General features: G+C 39.8%; 1 protein-coding gene across 3 annotated transcripts in view; it reads left to right on the forward strand.

Annotated features, from left to right (window-relative positions):
* NNT (nicotinamide nucleotide transhydrogenase) overlaps positions 1 to 9,085 on the forward strand; it is a 106,678-nt gene extending 97,593 nt beyond the window's left edge. The window contains exons 23-24 of one of the 3 annotated variants that reach the window (XM_028492893.2): positions 3,870 to 3,957; positions 7,186 to 9,085. The gene's annotated coding sequence lies outside the window, so the exon portion shown is untranslated. The remainder of the gene's footprint in view (positions 1 to 3,869; positions 3,958 to 7,185) is intronic. The other 2 variants (XM_055086547.1, XM_055086546.1) reach the window with 2 other exon arrangements.
* The last annotated feature ends 8,555 nt before the right edge of the window (positions 9,086 to 17,640 follow it).

Here is a 17,640-nt window from a genome sequence, read left to right on the forward strand (position 1 = left end):
TTTTTAAGGACACAGGTTAGCGTTTCTATCCCAATTAATTTTTTTGTCCTGATGAAATATTTTTTAAAAAATAGTGATTTCTGTGTATGTTATTAATTGTAATTTTCAACTGGTGAAATTGGAAAACAGAGCATCGCAATCTTCCCGTAATTACCCTGTGGCAGATGGAACAACAATAACCATATCTTCTTTCAATTAACTATTGTTTTCTTAAATTATGGGTGCTTGGTTGTTTCAGTAATGTTATGGTTCCTATTTTATGCATAAGCTTTTTGCACCTCTGGAATAGTATTTTCCCCCCATGGAATTGCAGGAAATTGAGCAAAGCAAAGAAGCTATTAAATCACGGCTATTTAAAGCTGCCATGATTTAGTATTTTCATGCTACCACTTGCAGTAGACTACAAGGGAGAACATGGGGCAATAAGGAAGAGCTTAGCATAATAGGTGTTCCCAAAGTACCTGAGCCTGAGGATGAGAGGGGCTTGTCAAGGTGGAACAGAGCGTGAAAAGAGTGAAGTCACTGAGCATGGGGGACCACTTACTTCTGTGATATGGGGAGGAAAACCCCTGGGAAGAGAGAGACCAAAGGAGCATTTCATGAGACGGGTGAAAGCCAAACTACTGTCGATTCCAAATATGGAGGTAAGGAATGTCAAAGGAGAGAAGAATCAATCATTGGCGTGATATTTTTGGAAGGGATGTGGAGTAAGGAGTTGCAATTCAAACTAAAAGAAGCCATAAAAGAGCTAATGGTAGCAGTAATGACATTTTCTAGATTAGAAGATGATGTGAGAAATTGCTTATGCTTGAAATGTTCTGAATTCTGTCCCCTCCACCATTGACTTGGTTTGGCCTCTTCTCTGTAAGTATAAGTTATGGAGGTAGCTTATAGAAGAGACTCATTGCTTGGGGAAGAGTAGGAAATTCTGGGGTGCATTTGCAGAGAAGTGTTCTGGAAGATAAATGAGAGATTGATTAGGCACACAGGGAAGGAACAGGTAAATATTTAAATGGAGGAGAAAGCATGTGAAAATTAACTGAATCAAGAAAATTCAAAGGTAGTAATTCTCTTCCGATGTGGATCACAATATAGTTTTTTTATTAAGTGCTATTAATGTTTTAAATAAAACGTGCTAGAGGACTGCTATTTTCTAGGTTATTGTGAGGAGGAGGCTGGGGGTCATGACTGTTGAAAAAGTCACTTTTTTTTTACTCCCTTTCAATAGCCATTTGTCAATTTTGCTTTCCTTATGCTGCTTTCAAGCAAAATAAAAATAACATTCCTAGGATTTTTCACAATATGTTCCTTACATAAGTCATTGAATTTATGATGATCAAAACATCTCATTTAATGACTTCAACCATTTCTCCTAACAAATATTAAAATTAGGTGAATCACATTTCACCACCTTTACAAACAGATTGAATGGTAGATTCAGTTAGTGATTCTCCTAATAAATGATTCCTTTTTCCAGAGGACATCATTTACTACCATGGGGGATTTAAAACACTTGTAAAATCTGTCTTCTTTGTGGCAGAGAGTGGGGGTGTGTGGGGAGAATGTTTGAACGTTTGATAAAAAGAGAAGGCTAAATATTTTTAGTGATGCTTTGGTGTAGTATATGCTCACATACAGAGAAATACAACATTTTTAGGAATTCAAAGAGCACTCATTCTTGCATGTGGGGATCAATCCTTCTTTGACTCTGCTTTGGGCAGTGGGGCATTAACGAGTGACATGCAGACAGAGTTGATAAATGCCTGTGTCTTGGGGCTTGGCCTTTTGGAAAGTTCCCTCCTGGGAGCCTGTTGCCTTGCTATAAAGAAGCTGGGCTGAATCGCGAGAGGCAACTTAGAGTCTTGGAGGACTGGGGTTGTCTTGGACTTACCAGCTGAAGGCAGCTGCATGAGCTACATCCATGGAGCAGGAGAACCGCCAGCTGAACCTTGCCAGAATGTCTAACGAACAGAATTCTGTGAAATAACAAATTGTTGTTTGGGTGTGGTTGGTTACACTGCAGTGGAACACTGAAACAAGCTATGACAAAGCATTAATAGCAAACTTGGTTCCTTTTTTTTTTTTTTTAAACTATGCATTAACTTAGTTCTGACTATTCCTTTTTCTACCCCTTCCTTGGATTCCTTCTTATTTCTTTCCATTGTCTCCACTTCCCCTTTTCCTGCGGAAGCATGGATGGTCATTCTTCTAGGCAGCATGAGTTGGGAGACACTTGGAAACCCTGCTTACCCCAGAATATCTTCCTTATCAGTCTGTCCTGGTGCTTGAATCTTCAACATTATTTAAATAATGATTTTCCCCCTAAGCTAAGAATTTACATCTCCAATGTTGAACATGCAACTATCTGGACACATAACATTATTCTTTGTCATTCACTATTGAGCCAGGATTAGTGTGTTAGTTTGCTTTCCCAAGAAAGGGCTAAAGGAAAGCGACTGCTACCAGGCCCTTGCTTGCCAGAGGGCCTTGCCCACATGTTTACTCCTGCCTGCTAGGCTCTCCCCTGATTTTGCCATCCAGTTAACTATGACTCTTCCTTCAGCTCTCGACTCCATTAATACTTTCTTAGGGAAGTGTCCCAGAACCCGCAATTAAATCAGTTCTCATGTTATATGTACGCATAGAACCAAATATCTCTTCTTGAGAGAAATTTTAATTCAACTTTTTTTAATATGTAATTATATTTGTACCTCCTGGAACTATAAGCTCCAAAGGGATAGAGATCTTGTCTATTTTTGCCACTGTAGTATCATCAATACTTAGCATATAGTCTGACATCTGGAACATATTCAATACATATTTGTTGAATGAATGAATGAATGAACAGATTCTGAACAATTAAATCTTCTCTTACCTTTGTACTTTAGAAATTTTTGTGCCTGGACTGGGTGTTTCGTTATTGTGGGCAAGAAAGCAGGCACATGGCATTCTAAAAGCTCTATGAGATATTTCAAGAGGGGAAATAAAAGCTAAGAGCGCTATGCTGAAACTAAGACTTATTAGAGCAATGTGGACTCCCTTACAATGCCTCTTCAGTTAAATTCTAACCCATGGATAAAAACATTCCCAGAAGCAAGAAAACTAATAAGAGCTGACATGAGTACTAGCATGCATTGTAAAAGCATCACTGGGCTGCCATAAAAATTATTTCTGTTTTCCCATACAATAATAGTTAAAAGCTTCCTTTTCTTTTTTATTTTATTTTATTATTTTATTTTTTTGTGGTACGCGGGCCTCTCACTGTTGGCCTCTCCCATTGCGGAGCACAGGCTCCAGACGCGCAGGCTCAGCGGCCATGGCTCACGGGCCTAGCCGCTCCGCGGCATGTGGGATCTTCCCGGACCGGGGCACGAATCCGTGTCCTCTGCATCGGCAGGCGGACTCGCAACCACTGCGCCACCAGGGAAGCCCGCCTTTTCTTTTATAATTAAACAGTTTTGGATTTATGAAGGAAGAACTATAATGCTTTTTTTATTGAGGTATAATTGCCATATAACATTAGTTTCAGGTGTACCACATAATGATTCTATATTTGTACACACTGTGAAATGATCACCACAATAAGTCAGAAGTGTAGTGCTTTAATACACTTTTCAGTTCTCAGATTTATCTTCATTAAAGTCTGTAATAATTAAGTTGAACAGAAAAAATGCTTAGAGTGGGCTTACTAATATGAGCAGAAAAAGGAAGTACTGGAGCTTTATGTTTTATTTTAACATTGCTATTCTGACTTTGAATGGGTTGAGCAAGAATAGCAATCATGATTTAACCAATATTCCACTTATGAATAGCATCTTTATAATTCTCTCAGGGTTGTGAGTCAAAAGCCTCCACTTTTATTTCTTTAGGGATAACTGCTGTTTGTTCTTCAATTTAGAATATTTGGGAAGTAACTGACCAGGAGAAGCATTTCCCAAAATGTGATGGGAATGGCAGGTAAGAGAAAAATAGGTTCTATGGTTACAGAAGTTTAGAAATGCTGAATTAAACAAAATTCAATGGTATTTTTCTCTTTTTAATCACAATATGTGCTGTAAATCTCCAAGAAGAAAGGATGTAATATACAGCATTTCCCATTGTCATCTGATCACTGAATTTTTAAATTTAATTAAGCATTTTTATTTATTTATTTTTTTGCTTAACATGTTCTTTGGAATTTAAATGTATTCTGCTAAACGCTTTGGGAGATGTAACCCAGAGAGAAGACTCCTCTTACACATATGGGAAGGTATAGAAATTTACCAAACCCCTGGTGACATATTTCTCTCCTGTCCTTTCCCTTAACCACAGCCCTATGAGCCTCCTGTTCTAGGAACTACTTAACTGTGTTTCTGTTCCTACAACTGTGCTAATTATAATAACAGCTAACACTCGTTGAATACTCCCTATGTGCCCGGCATGATTCTAAAGATTTTCAATGTAATAACTCATTAATCACAACAGAACAATCCTTTCAGTAGGTATACCATTTTACAGATGTGGGAGCTCAGAGTTCAATTAATTACGTAGGTGGTGGAGTCAGGATTTGAACCTGGGCTGTCTGGCTCCACTCTGAACCACAGTACTATGCTGTCATAGAACTGATTTGCCAACTAACTTTTTTCTTATAAATGTATTTATTTTATTTATTTATTTTTGGCTGCATTGGGTCTTCGTTGCCGCGTGAGGGCTTTCTCTAGTTGTGGTGAGCAGGGGCTACTCTGTTGCGGTGCGTAGGCTTCTCATTGCAGTGGCTTCTCTCGTTGTGGAGCACAGGCTCTAGGCGCGCGGGCTTCAGTAGTTGTGGCACATGGGCTCAGTAGTTGTGGCTCACGGGCTCTAGAGCACAGGCTCAGTAGTTGTGGTGCACGGGCTTAGTTACTCCGCGGCCTGTGGGATCTTCCCGGACCAGGGCTCGAACCCGTGTCCCCTGCATTGGCAGGCGGATTCTTAACCAGGGAAGCCCATTTGCCAACTAACTTTTAGAAAACAACTTCTTGGTAAGTTGGGAACTATTTGTAATTTGTGAACTCTTTGGGATTCTAAACAAAGAAGCAAAGAAGTACAGTTTAATGTACCAGTTTGACGTTCGCTTAACATCATGCATGTGTTTGGCAGAGTCAATTTTTCCGAAAGATTTCTTCACCTTTTAGAACTACAGAATCTGTCATTTTGACATGGTGCCATGAGAAGGATCACTCCTAGAATATGAACTACTTGTTTTTAAGTGCAGGCTGCTCTTGAGTTTTCCTTTTCTTTCTTCCTCCCTCCCTCCCTCCCTCCCTCCCTCCCTTCCTTCCTTCCTTTCTCTTTCTTTCTCTTTCTTTCTCTCTCTCTCTCTGTTTCTTTCTAATACTGTAGCTGTAGATCTTGTTATGTACTTAGGCATACATATCCATACAACAGGCTACAAATAATTCGACTACAAAAGCACATTGTGGTTCTGGTGTTAACTACTTCTTCTTAACTGGAAAGTTATGAAAGCTGTTGTCTAGTCTGGTTTGGGCAGATTCTCTGTCCTGCCTCTATTTCTGGCTCTCCTTTTTGTTATTATCTGAGTTCTCCATTATCTTTTGAACTTCTTTATTTCAAGCTAGTACATGTTTCCTGTAGAGGTTGATGCTTTACAGTAGAGCTGATCAAATTTTTGCAGAAAATTGCCTTTCCATCCACAGTTTAGACTCCTCCTTTCTTTATACTAGCCCAATAATTCTGCTAAACTATTTTCTAGTTCCTCTATATTACCTTAGAACTAGTCTTTCTGATATGCTTAGTTATATAATACATGTAAAATTAAAATAAAATACAAAACCATATGGATTATTAGAGGCAGAGCATAGGTGAAGCTGTATAGTAATCTAAGGAAACTAATATTGCTTCTTAGTTTTAATTATAGTTTTGGTTTTTGCTCGCAATTGCATAAAATTAGCAAAGTTCTCTAAAGCAAGAGAACATTAATCCAATACTCGTTTATCTTCTCTACTTAAATGCTATTTTCTTTCCTTTACCAATCAGGCTCTCAAGTGGGTAGTTTACTTTTGCTCATACTCTCTTTAGGCCTCAAAAACCTTTGTTGTTGGTTCCTACCCTAATTATTTAACAGAAATTACTCTATTGAAAGTCAACAATGATGTCCTTATCACCAAATGTAAACCTCAGAACTCATTTTCTTGGACATCTCTAACATTTGACACCACTGACCAGCTAGTATGGAAAATGTCTCCTTTTTTAGGGTCCTACTACTGTAACTACTGTAATTAATTTAGCCTGTGAGCACATTACCTCTTTGACACTTATTTTTATTATATTGAACTTAACTAAATCCTTAACTCTTTCCTTACACAGGCTGCTGATAATTAATTTCTCTCCCATTTACACTTCTTCTCTTTTTTTTTTTTAACTTGACTTATTTGGGCCTATTTTCTTTTTTTAAAACTTAAGTAATTAATTTATTTTTGGCTGCATTGGGTCTTTGTTGCTGTGCGCGGGCTTTCTCTAGTTGCGGCGAGCGGGGGCTACTCTTTGTTGCAGTGTGTGGGCTTCTCATTACAGTGGCTTCTCTTTGTCGCAGAGCACGGGCTCTAGGCATGCGGGCTTCAGTAGCTGTGGCACTCGGGCTTAGTAGTTGTGGCTCGCGGGCTCAGTTGCTCTGCGGCACGTGGGATCTTCCTGGACCAGGGCTCGAACCCATGTCCCCTGCGTTGGCAGGCGGATTATTAACCACTGCACCACCAGGGAAGTCCCTGGGCCTATTTTCTATCCTTGGGGATCAGGAACTTGAGTCTGCCATTCAAGGGTTGGCTGTTCCTCTTAACTTTGTGTCACCTGCAAGTATGGCATCAATTTTCTTATCGAATTCATTGAGAAGAAAAATATTTTCCTTATTTTGTAGGGCTAGGACGAAACAGGACAACACATGCTACACACTCTTCTCCAAGGCTGACTTTGATTTGTTAATCAGGACATTTTAAGTACAAACAGCAATAAATCTATTGAACTCACATTTCTTCACTTTTTGTCCAGAAGGGTATCTTTAAAAGCTTTGTCAAATGTTTTCCAAAAATACAGAGAAATAGGAAACTGACTAACCTAATAAACATACAAAAACAGTAATGGGTTAGTTTTGGTAGGGTTTGTTTCCTATAAACTAATCATGATTCACACTCAATACTGTTCCCTTTTTAGATGCTTATAGCCTGAGATTTTAATAATTTGTTCTAGAATGTTGTTGAGGACAATTAGTATATTTCCAGTCCATCATTTTCAGTATCAACTTCTTGCCATTTCTGGAATGTAAGGAATATGTTTTCGCATGATCAGTCTTGTAGCATTTTTCCTGCTTGTCTTGATTCCTCAAAGATGGCTGACGACAGAGTCATCAATCTCAAGGTGTGTTCTGAATTTATACTTGGATATAGTATGTACATGTCCCATTTGGGCACATTGTAGAGAAGTTAGGAGGTTCTTTATAAAGTCTCTTTTCTACCTTTTCCAGCTAAAGTTGAATATACTTTACACAGAAGAATGGAAAATAGGATTCGAGGAGATCAACTTTGCCTGTGCTCCTTGTTATTATGGCATCAGCTACCATGGTTCGAAGACTTTCACCTCTCATGCCCTCGTTTTTATCTAAATATAATTTAAAGAGCCTAGTTTATTGTTCTATTGTCCCACAATTTTGAGCTCATGTTATATTTTACCTTCTTTGACAACTTTCTTATACCTCTGTGCCACTTTTAAAATACTATTCTTGATTATGAATCCTTTTATGATGTTTACTTCCTTTTAAAGTTTGAGATCCTAGGAATGACGTGCATTGTCTTTCTTGCATAAAATATACCCATAAATATCAGCTAAGATTTCCAGGTTTTTTAAAAAATTAGGGCAAGAATCTAAAGACATCTTCAAACCAATTTGAATGCAGAATTATTCTAGAATGTTGTTTCCCCACAATCGTCTACACTTGTCTAACTCCTACCTAATTTGACACCAGTTTTCGAACTTATATTTGATTGATTGATGTAGTAATTATTTAAGTTGTGTAGTTAATATTGTGTAACTACAACTAAAACTGGCATAAACATATTTTGGAACAAAATCCAACTGCCTCTTGTTAAGCATCCAACTCAGCTGGTAGGAACAGATGTTCATGAGTGTTTAGAAAGCCTTCTAGCCCTAAGCATTCACTGTGCAGTGAGTATGAGTCAATATATTTTATAGATGTAATGGAGAGCTTTGGTTAATGCGGTGAGTTGGTTAAATGGAGGTTGATTAAGAGAGCATCTACTGTAGAATAAGATGTGTTCCTTGCCTTCTGAGGAAATTGCAAAATGGAAGCCAGTTCTTTCTGACCCTTCTGATTAGAATTGATTAATTGTAGTGTAGTGATTCTACACTACATTATACTCTATCATAACACCTGTAATACTTTGTTTTCCTAAAGTCTGTACTTACTGGACTATGAACTCGTGGAGGGCAGATATTGTCCTTGATAAATGATTAGGTGAATGTATTTAAGAAATTATAATGTGATACATGAAAAGAAGGAGGAAAAAAGCAGAACATGAGCTGATATGGAAAAACCTATTTCAGAAACCATCCAGGGTTATTGGTACTGTAAAATGTGCCATTTAAAATGCCGTCTAAGGACATATAGTCAACAGTAGCAGAAAGGCCAATGGAGTTGGAAACACAAAGGCAAGCTAATTCTAATTTCTAAAAATTTAAAACAATAAGAAAGCTTGAAATACATATTTTAAACCGTAGCTGTAATGTTTGCATTTAACAAATCTTCTGTTTGAGAACAGTGATATAAAATGGTGCTAACTTAGGCTTTATTAGTACAGATTAAATCCTGTTCGCCAGGAAGAATGATTCTGTGGTTATTCTGTTTCTTCACTAGATGGTGCTTATGAGCTAATGAGAAAAAAGATGAGTTCATGGTTTATTCATTTAAGGGGAAACAAAAACTTGTGAATTAAATAGAATAAGGCAATAAAAAATTAGAAAAATTTAAGACAGCTCTTTACAGTTGTTAGACTACTTGGAGAAAAATCTCATCTTCCTTTCTGGTAAAAATGTTAAGCTCTAGGGAGAAAAAAAATTGTGCATTAAGATCATTAAATCACCAAATTCTGAATGTTCTGTGGGCTAATTGTCCAAGTCTAGGGAACTAAAAAATTCTCCTTACTCTCCTTAAAATACAACATTAATCTTTGGCTGGAAGTAAAATCATTTAAATTGTTATATGATGACAGTATCATTTAATTTCATAATGTTATTTTGTGAAATGGGTTGTTGACTAGATTTTAAGTGGTGTCTGATAGGCAATATTCCTTTACTTCCATTTAGAGGTATGAGAAGTTAAAAGTGTAGAAGTTAAAAGGGAAGGCTCTGGATTCATACTGCTTGAGTTTAAACCCCAGATCTGCCACTTACTAGCTGCGTGATCTTGGTACTTTACTTCTCTAACCTTCCTTTTCCTCATCTTGCAAAACGAGGGTGCCATGGTTTCCATTTCATAAGATTGCTGTGACTTAATATATGTAAAAGACTTAGAACAGTGCCTGGGACATAGTAAACCCTCAAAAAATGTTAACTTTCATGACATTTCTTATCATTTTTCACTTACTAATGAAGACTGATAAGTTCCCAGTCACAAAACAATTCGGGGAAATACCAGTTTGATTACATTAACACCCTTTCCTTCCTTTCTCTCATTCTGGTATTCTAACCTATTCCTCCTCTGCCTCTATCTATGAAACTGACTTATATTTTACCAAATTACTGATTTAGGGAGCAGAATGTCGCTTAAAGTTCAATAGAGGCATTTATATTCTAATGTGTGGTGTTCGGGATAGCTTAACTTCTGAATTTCAGGAAAAGATGGTTTTATTTCCTCATTATAGTTTCTGAGACTGAACAATTGCAGTGACTGATAGCAAACTTTTCCTAGTGGAGCATCTGTTGCTGACAGGTATCTGAAGGTTGCCCAGTATTATGGCAAAGATAGACAAATATATGAGGAAGAAATTATTCAAAAGAAATATATATATATTGTCAAAATAGTGGCAATACAGATGTGAGGAAAAACCATGGAAGGAAAAACATTCGAACAGATATTTTAAAACTGAAGAAAGCCTATGTCCACTTTTAGGAAGAATCATGAACAAATTCATGAGTCAGAGTTTTTGTTTATAGTTCTATTTTTAGTGTGTATGGACCCCCGGTGCCTCAATTCACAGTTATTACCATGTGATATGTTTGATAGGACCTGTGTCCTTTGCTCTCAAATGTAGGAGATGATATATGAACATAAGATGATGGCCACAGGCATCTGGTATTTACCAAAGAGTTACTCTGTACTGGGTGTGGTGGTAGGAATTCTACCTGAAGTATTACATTGAATTCTCACTGCAACTCCTCTAAGTAGTTATCATCCTCATTCTAGAGTTGATGAAATTGGCATGTGGAGAAGTTAAATAGCTTTTCCTAGATTACATAGTCAGTGAACAGTGGTGCTAGTATTCAAACCCCATTCTGTCTGACTCCAGAGCCTCAGCATTTACTGAGATGTCAGTTCAAACAAAGACATTGTTTGAGTTGATTCTGGGGGCATAGACAGCACCCTAAATGACACATTTCCTAATTGGTCTTCCCTGCTGAGACATTAACTTGTCGACACAGGGCATTATGCTTCATTAGTTCTCCGCATGCCTGATCAGTTAAAGAATCAAATTGTCCTTCATAATTTGAAGATGATACCACCGCATGTGAGGCTGTGGCTGAGAAAAACCAACATCTGACAAGCAGTTCTTTCCACATCATGGATACATGCAGATTGCTCTTTGGTTTGTGGCTCAAGCTCTGTCGGCAGAGCCTCACTTCTGTATTTCGTTATGCCAAAGTGTGGTTAGCTGAAGCTTAGTTTGAACAAGACTGCACTATCACTGATGCTATATACTCATCAGGGCGTTCTCTGTTTTTGTCCCCAGCCATTTGTAGCTTTGCCACACCATCCTTTGGATTGAAAGTTCATCAGAAGTCTTTAAGCCTCCCAGATTTTATATGCAAGACCTGTTTAAATAGTGTGCTATGGTCCCTTTTAAAAACATGTCTGATCCACCAGATCTGAGTTGTAATGATTCACTATTTCAAGGCTGGTGGACCAAATGAACTGCCAACCTTGGTTACTGGGTCTTGCCATTTATTGTTCTCAGGCCTGAGACACGTGTTCACAGGATAGGGGATGGTGGCTGTGTGTTAGAGTTAAAGGGAGGTTTGATTACTCTCTCTGTTTTTATAAAACTTCACTGTGGTCTGGTGCTTGACTGCTGTTCCAGAGCCCACCAGTTTGTACTTCTTATCTAGTCACCCTATGACCAATTGTCCATGTAGATAGACAGCTGGTGGCTGAGATTAGGGAATGCACTTGATGACAGCAGGTCACGATGGCTTGGCATTCACCATAACAGAAAACAGCTGCAGTGAACTCATCTCCTTTGTACAGCACCATCCCTCCTCCAGCTCTTCCTCCTCCTTCTCTTTTGGGAAACACTTATTGAATGCATACTGTAAGCCAGGCATTAGGCTAAGTCAGGGATACTCAACTTCCGCACCTTTCATATTTTGGTCCAAAAAAGCCTTTGTGGTGGGGGGCTGTCCAGTGCATTGTACGATATTAAGCAGCATCCCTGACCTTTACCTACTGGATGCCAGTCGCAGCCTCCCCTCTTCCCCTAGTCATAACAATAAAAATATCTCCAGACACATTACTAAATGTCCCTGGGCGGGGGGCAAAATTACCAGTTGAGAACCACTGGTCTAAGGATATTATCTAATTTAATCCTCATAACAACTCTATGAAATGGGTAGAATTACTTATTATTTCCCATGCTTTTCTTCTACCTAGATTAACTTTGCTTCCACTCTCCATCTAGAGAAACATCTTAATCTTGATAGCCTGAGCTCTAATGTCCTCTCTTCTATGATGTTAGGGTTGGTCACAGCTCATATACCTACCGCTCCCACTCCAACAAGGTGCCAGAGCATTTTGTATTTATAGGTAGAACATGAATGTAACAGTAAGTGACCTTCTAAAACTATGAAAAGGAAAGAAATAAGATTGTGTTCTGAGTTAAAATGTGTAATAAATGCATACTATAACATAGACTTACAAAGTTACCTTAAAGAGACCAAATTGTTCTGTGGCTTAAAAGATTTGACTATTTCCGGTAAAAGAATTACTGTATTCAAGGAAAAAGTTTTGTCCATTAGAACAGGGCTTATATTCATAGAAATAAAGTCAGAAGCAACCATTGATGGGTAAAGTAGGTCCTGTCAGGCCAATGTAGCACCCAGTTAGTCTTCTGGTTATATCTACTGTGGAGATTGGGCCATCAGAGTAGTAGAGCCTGACTTTGTTAGGTGTTTGATCATCCTTTAAACTAGTGTCTCCCAAAGGATGGAGCACATACCACTGGGCATAGTCAAGATGATGTAGGTAGTGTATGTACGTTCGTAAATAATGTAGACTTGTGTGGTGAGAATGTTATCCACTTAAAATTTCTACCAGATGTTCTGATATAACAAGCAGAAAGTTTAATTTTGGGGCTAGTATGTCTTTAATGCCTCATACTAATCTTCCTTTTAAGTATAGAGAGAGCAGGCCTCAGGCTTAGATCCCTTCACAGGTAGTAATAGTTTCTAGTTAAATTTAATATTATTGCTTAGTTTCCATTTACTTTTATTTCTATAATATATTTTCTTGAATTGATCAAAGGCAAATGATGTTAGTTTTCTATTTCAGGCAGTGATTTAAAGTTTCTTTTAAAAGTAATAAGAAAACAAAATGAACCCATTTCAAGAAAACATTAAATAAATAATCATATAGGTGTGGTAAGCAGATATGGTAAAGTCAGGTAGGATTAGGGTGACCAACTCATCCTCACTGGAAAACAGAAAGTACTGAATCCCACCTCAGTTCTACTTAAATTGAGACCCTAGGTCACCCTAAGTAGAATATGAGAATGCTTGGTGTTTCAGAAATGCTCTATCACTCATTCAAATGGCAGGAAACGCAATTCAGCTCAGATAATTCTAATGAAGAGACTTACAGAGGTGTGAACAGGTTGAGAGATCAGACAGTGTATACTGAGGTGGTCCACAGAGACTAGAACAACTGGAAATTATTACCTACCTGGAGGAGGAAGTGGTGTTTCCAGGCTCAGAGCCCAGAGAGAGTGGAGCTGGACCACAGATGCTGAGGTTCTCAGTGGCAGTTGTGGTGTTGAGGGATGAGGATCCTGCCAGATAAATGGAACCAAGCAAGGAGGGAGCAAGGAAGAAACATCCCAACTCTTCCTTTTCCCACTCTCTAATTTCATGCTGGTGCCTTCCAGTAGCTGAATCCAAACAGAAGTCTCTGGCCAGGAGGGTAGGGGCATGTGTACAGGCCATGGGGGCCAGCCTCTCTGGATATAGTGCAAAGCAAAGAAGGGCAGAAAAATGGATCTGGAGTTAGGGAAGGGAGCAGAGAAAAACCACATAAATTCCAAGTTCATTAGATCATCTTCTGGTACGGCTTCTGATGTAGGTACACGGAGAGAATACGCTGGTCGGCCTGACCCGTGAGTGTTTTTCCTCATTAAATATTGATGAATCAGCACGTTGGTTTTATAAACCGGGATTTTGTAAGCGTTGTCAGAGTACATTTCCCCGAGTCTGATGAACTCTGGGAACCTGTTGGGATAGTGCTCTGGAGAAACAACAAGATTCTGGGCCTGGAGAATTCACCATAATGCTGCCTTGTGCTAGATTGTGTGAGCAGTCAACGGGCCTCCCTCAGGCAGAAAAGAAATACTACAACCACTTCACAGTTGAATGAGCTGTACTTCTTTGATTAAAGTTTTACAGTTATTATCTCAACTTCAACACTCTTTGAGTTATCCAGTCGCCACAGGGAATGAATTTCTCACCCATGAACCTACCTTGTTCAAGAACTAGATTGTACTTCTTATACCTAACCCATCATGGTGGTTAAATCCAGAGTCTTTAGTATGTCACATAAAGTTCTTCAAAATTTGGTTCTTGATTTCCTCTTTAGTTTTTGCATGGTGTACCTTTTTGGGATAATTTTACTTTCAACGTTTCTATGCCCTTCTGTTTTTGATATGTTACTTGGAAATAGTTCGTTGCTTGATTTCATTGTTAAAAATCCAGGCTTTTACATACACGCACGTATATACACACAATCACATACATATTTATAACTATATATATATATTTTTTTTTTTTTTTTGCGGTACGCGGGCCTCTCACTGTTGTGGCCTCTCCCTTTGCGGAGCACAGGCTCCGGACGCGCAGGCTCAGCGGCCATGGCTCACGGGCCCAGCCGCTCCGCGGCATGTGGTTTTTTTTTTTTTTTGCGGTACGCGGGCCTCTCACTGTTGTGGCCTCTCCCTTTGCGGAGCACAGGCTCCGGACGCGCAGGCTCAGCGGCCATGGCTCACGGGCCCAGCCGCTCCGCGGCATGTGGGATCTTCCCGGACCAGGGCACGAACCCGTGTCCCCTGCATCGGCAGGCGGACTCCCAACCACTGTGCCACCAGGGAAGCCCTATAATTATATTTATTTCTCTTTCTGTATATATTGAAAACCATAAATTCACACCAATATTCCATCCCCATTCTAGTGGGGTTCTATTTTTCTCTCTTTCCATATTTGTAACTCAACAATGAGAAAACTTGCTCACATTACCCTAAATATATTTACTAACATGACCAATCCCGCTGTAGGTATCCAGGTTCCTAATGCTGCGGGTGCACCGTCCCAGGGGATGCTCTTTTTACCACACTGGTTCTCCAATATGTCATTCGCACCCGCTCCACTTATGTGAATGCTCTCCTCACCGTGCTTGGGCTTTGACACCAACAACTAGCTGCCTGCCTGCATGGAACCCTCTTCTGTTCAGATCCTTATTTCCCCCTGCTGGGCTACCTCTGTGTGTGGACATCCTCCTCATCCTGCTTAAGTTTTGACCTCTGCACTTGGTCACTCACCTGTATGGACACACTCTAGTGTCCAGACAGTAGTAGTAGTTTGGATATCCTTCTTGCCTCACTTGGGCTCTGATACTCCCTGGCCACTTTCCCTTGTGAAGGTCCTCCTCCCCCTGTTGGGTCTCTTGAACCTAATGCCTTATCCCTGGCCATCCCCTCCACACCCATGTGGACTCCTTCCTCATCTTGCATAGGACACCTCTCTGTCGGACACCCCGTATCAGACCACCCTATTGCATGGATGTCCTTCTCACCCTGTTTGAGCTAAGACTGCTCTCCCACATTGATCCTCTCTTTAAGCTGCTTGGCCCATGATTCCCTACCCCGGGCCACCCCTGTCTATGGATGTCCTCCTCCCCTTAGTCCTCCCCTCAGTAAGGCTCTGACTCCCCACCACAGGAAGCCCTCCTATGTGGACACTACTTATTGCACTCAAGGCTATGATACTCTATTCTGAGCTACCATAGCTCCCCCAGCTAGGGGGAGCCTACCTTGCTTTGCTTTTCCTAATGGCTTTAGGACGCAGTTTCTAGGGATGGGAAGATAACGAAGGAAAGAAAAGGGAAGGGAAATAGGAAGAGCTGACTTATATTTTTAAAAAGATCACTCTGCTTTTCTGTTGAGAGCAGACTGAAGAGGACCCGAGGCAGAAGCAGGGATCTCAGCTGGGAGGCTAGTCATCTCTCAGTAAAATGTCGGTGATTCCAGTTAGTATGTTAACAGTGGCAGTGAACAGTGGTCACATTCTAAACTTATTGTTAAGATAGTGCCAATAAGATTTGCTGATAGAGTGAAAAGAGTTAAGGATTACTTTAAAGTTTTTGGCCTGAACAAGAAGAAAGATGGTGTTGCCATTTATTGGAATGAGAACAATTCGGAGTGGAGTAAGTTTTGGGGTCGGAAATCAAAAGTTCAGTTTTGGACATATTAAATTTGAGATGCCTTTAATCATCTAGATGGAAATGCTGTATATAAGAGGCAGGAGTTTAGGGAGAAATTGGGATTGAGGGTCATAAAGGTATAGATGGAATTTATAGACTTGAGCTCATCTTCGAGTGAGTATAGAGAACAGAAGAGGTCTTAGCACTCTAACATTTAAAGTTTTGGAAGATAAGGAACAATCAGCAAAGGAGACTGAGTAAGAGTGGTCGTTGAAGTAGAAGAAGAACCAAGAGGGAGTGACGTCTCAAGCCAAGAGAAGGAAGTGTTTCAAAAGAATGAAATAATATTGCGGTTCCAGCGGAGAGGAAAACTGGTGATGCAGGAGCAACTGCAGAAGCCATGACCTCGATTAAGTGAGAGCAGACGAGAACCATGGAAACATGGAAGAGTTGGTCCTTGCGAGGAGTATGGGCAGTTCACCGATTGTAACAGGCAGGGAGGCAGGGTATGCACAGTAGTAGGTGCGGTGGGGGGAACACATGGAACTTACTCTTCTTTTTTTTTTTAGAAATTTCTTTATTTCTAATCTAGTCGTATATTCTCTTTACAGCTTCCTCTTTAGATTTTTTTTTTTTAAGATGTTGGGGTAGGAGTTTATTAGTTAATTTATTTATTTTTGCTGTGTTGCATCTTCGTTTCTGTGCGAGGGCTTTCTCTAGTTGCGGCGAACGGGGGCCACTCTTCATCGCGGTGCGCGGGCCTCTCACTATCGCTGCCTCTCCCGTTGCGGAGCACAGGCTCCAGACGCGCAGGCTCAGTAGTTGTGGCTCACGGGCCTAGTTGCTCCGCGGCATGTGGGAGCCTCCCAGACCAGGGCTCGAATCCGTGTCCCCTGCACTAGCAGGCAGATTCTCAACCACTGCGCCACCGGGGAAGCCCGGAACTTACTCTTCTGATGGCTTCTATTTTCTCAGTAAAATAGGAACTAAAGCCCAGAGCTGAGGGGGAGGAGGCAGAGGAGGTATTTGCAGTTTGATTAGAGAAGTGTGAAATAGATTTCTGGGCAAGTAGGACAGTGAATGGACCAGGGAAATGAGAGTTGCCAGGCAGTAAGAAGAGCCCTCTTTACGTCGCTGGAAATAAGTGTAAAGTGACACCCATTGTATGGTGGTTTGCTTTTCTCTAGCCACATTGAGTTTCTCAGGCTATACAGAAAGTTGGATTTTTAGTACAACTAGGAATTTATAAGAGGGGCAAGGGAGTTGACTCTGAAGTACCTAAAAAATGCTAGGCTACTGAAATATTGCTCATGTAAGTTCTCAGGGGTTTTGTATTAAATTAATAAATCAGAATGCTTAAAAAAATTAATATGTTAGTCTGTTGGTAAATGGGAAATACTAAATTCTCCAGTTGGTTAAACAAAACAAAGCAAAATCTAACAACTTTACTGAAAATTTTACATTTCTGTTTGATATCAATTGATTTATTCATTCATCAAAGATTGGTTGTTTATATATGTGCCAGGGTCTAGTTTAAAGCATTGGGGACACACAGAAGAATGAGACATGATCTTTACTGGCTTGGAGCTTATATTTTTATTATATGATAAATAAAATTAAGAGCTTATACAGTAATTACAAAATAAAAAATAAAATAAAATGAGGGCTTCCCTGGTGGCGCAGTGGTTGAGAGTGCGCCT

Source organism: Physeter macrocephalus, chromosome 8 (genome assembly GCF_002837175.3).
Source record: "Physeter macrocephalus isolate SW-GA chromosome 8, ASM283717v5, whole genome shotgun sequence".
Lineage (NCBI taxonomy): Eukaryota > Metazoa > Chordata > Mammalia > Artiodactyla > Physeteridae > Physeter > Physeter macrocephalus.